We start from the raw sequence: 3,124 nt of genomic DNA, 5'->3' as shown, positions 1-3,124 counted from the left end.
AAAGAATACAATCCTGGTGCATACCTTTCCCAATTTTAAACCATTCAGTGTTCCTTTGTTCTGTTGAAATGACTGCCTCTTTGTCTATGTACAGGTTCCTCATGAGCACATATAAGTGTTCTGGAATACTCATTCTCCACAATGTTTGTTTTCCATAGCTTGTTACACAACTGAAAGCCTTTGCCTATCCAATAAATCACAGGTAAGCATCTTTCTGGTATTCTCTGTTTTCTGGCAAGATCCTTCTGATATCTCTTCTTCCATGTCCTTGTCTGAATCTGACTTGAAACTCTGGCAGTTTTCTGTCAATGTACTGTTGTAGTTGGTTTTAAATTATCTTTAGTAAAATTTTACTTGCATGTGATATTGTCCAATGATTTATGCATTCCGTTGCATCACCTCTCTTTGGAATGGGCAAAAATATGAATCTTTCCCACTAGTTGTCAAGGTAGCTGTCTTCCAAATTTCTTGCCATAGATGAGTGAATGCCTCCAGTGCTGTGTCAGATACCCATATTGGTAAAACATAATTTGCATCTGCATCTTATATGCTAACAAATGTAATAACCACATACTGACAAAAGTAAGAAATTCAACTACAAATGCATCAGTAACAGATTTTAGCAGCAACACCCAGTAACCATGAAGACATGACAAGGGTAAAGATGTTAGAGAATAAAAAGAAGCATAGGAAACCCAAGTCCTGAGTCTCTTCCTTTATTGACTAAAGGTTTCATGACCTACCGCCTCTAACACACCTCTTCACAAAGTCAATTTTTTGAGAAACAGGGAAGAGAATAATTTTATGGGGATGAATGAGCATTACTCTATAACTAAGGTTTAGTTAATTAAATAATATATTAAAGCCTCATTGGTAAATTTGCCACTCTATATCCAATCCCTGGAGTCTTGGTGTGGTACTGTGTGTTAATGCGCTGGACTGCAAGGTCACTTTGAACCTCAATGTCGGTGGTTCAAACTCACCAGTCGCTCCTTGGAAACCCTACATAGGGTTGCTATGAGTTGGTACCGACTTGATGGCACTTAACAACAACAACAATCCAATACCTAATCCAACAGTAACTGTTAGCTAAAACCTGTAAAGAAAATTAGATATCATAGATAATTAAATTATAGTTATATAAAAAATATATATAGATAATAAAAATATATATATATATATATATATATATATAATTACACACATATATAGTCCTGGTGTGGCACTGTAGATTAATGTGCAAGACTGCAAAGCTGTTTGAACTGTAAGGTCGGTGGTTCAAGCTCACCAGCAGCTCCTTGGGAACCCTATGGGTCACTATGGGTTGGAACCAACTCACGGGCCTTAACAACAACAACATATATGTTGTAAATCTGAGTAATCATGTGTCATCATCATGATTATTTTACCCAGTTATATATCTATGTTGAAAGAATTATTTATAAAACTTCAGTATTTCAAAATCAATTTTTAAGCATAGATGGCGATTATCCATAATGTTATCATAAATACAGAACTTTGCTGGACTCTCTCATGATTTGAAGGAGCTCTGGTAGCATAGTGGTTACGAATCGGGCTGCAGACCTCAAGGTCAGCAGTTTGAAACTACCAGCTGTTCCACGGGAGAAAGATGAGGCTTTCTGCTCCCGTAAAGATTTACAGTCTCGGAAACCCTGTACAGGATCGCTTTGAGTCAGAACCGACTTCACGGCACATAACAACAACAACTCATGATTTGATCCTTAGGAATGTAAGATCTATCTATTGTTGGTGGTTCCAACTCATAGTGACCCTGCATAGGATTTCTGGGGAACGTCAACGTTTTAATTCAACCGACCTTTCAGTCCAGTGCTTAACCTACACCACCACACCAGGACTCCAAAGATCCACGGACAGCCTTCTTAGGGTATCTACCCATTAGCTACTCTCTTCTTCTTTTATGTTAAAAGAAGATTCAACTGTTGGGCATCAATGTGTTCAGGTAATGAGGGCCCTTACAGAAATATCATTGGTCGAAACTAATCAAGGTTATCAGGCTTCCCATTGGCGGGGATTAATTGAAGGATGAGCACACCGTCTGATTTTAGAGAATGATATCTATTGGAAAATCCAAGGGTTGAGGAGGAAATTAGGGTTCTGGGAAATTTTTACCTAGGAAAATGGACTTCTTTCTTGTTTTTAACATTCATGAGACAAACACCCTTTCCTAAAACAATGTTGTTGTTGTTGTTAAGTGCCGTCCAGTCGGTTCCAACTCTTAGCGATCCTGTATAAGGTTTCCAAGGAGACACTGGTAAGCTTGAGCCACCAACCTTGCAGTTCAAAGAGCTTTGCAGTCTGGTGCATTAACCAACAGTCCACAAACAATGAGAATTGCAAAAATTTGGACACAACTTGAGTCACTAAACTAACTCTATAGATAAAAGCCACTGTATTTTTTGCTAAGTGGGAAAAGACATGCCTTTTTTTAATGCCAAATTTACTTAGTTGATATAGTTTCAACCATTTAAATAATGATATTTCAACCTGGTAAGTCTGAGTTCAGTCTAGAAACATACCATTATAATTTTACCTTTAAGAATTCAGGACTATGACATTCTAAAGCAATGACAAAAGTATCATGAGATGCTAAACAAATTTTAAAAACGAAGTTGTCTCAGAGTGATACAATTTTATTAATTTTTCCTTGACATCTATATTAGCATGGAAATATCAAGCCATATAGGAATTTTGTTACCTTGGTTTGGTTTGGAATAATGCATACTAGAATGATATAATAATAATTTTGAGTTTATATTCATTTTACCACACACACAGACCCAAAATGACATTTAATTAAAATGTTATCAACTTCTCAGAGAGGGTGGTAGTGGCTGTGTGCTGTCAAACTGGTTCTAACTCATAGTGACCCCGTATAGGGTTTCAGAGGCTATATATCTTTATGGGAGTAGAAAGCCACAATTTTCTCCCATGAAGCGGCTGGTAGATTAGAACTGCTGACCTTGTGGTTAGCAATCCAACTAGTAACCCACTACACCACCACCCACACCCAGGCTCCTTCTCAGGCAGGATGTTGTTGTTGTTAAGTGCCATTGAGTCAATTCCAACCCATAATGACCCTGTA

Source organism: Chrysochloris asiatica, unplaced genomic scaffold (assembly GCF_000296735.1).
Source record: "Chrysochloris asiatica unplaced genomic scaffold, ChrAsi1.0 scaffold00014, whole genome shotgun sequence".
NCBI classification, from domain to species: Eukaryota; Metazoa; Chordata; class Mammalia; order Afrosoricida; family Chrysochloridae; genus Chrysochloris; species Chrysochloris asiatica.
The sequence above is the reverse complement of the archived record's forward strand: the minus strand, read 5'-3'. Positions refer to the sequence as shown.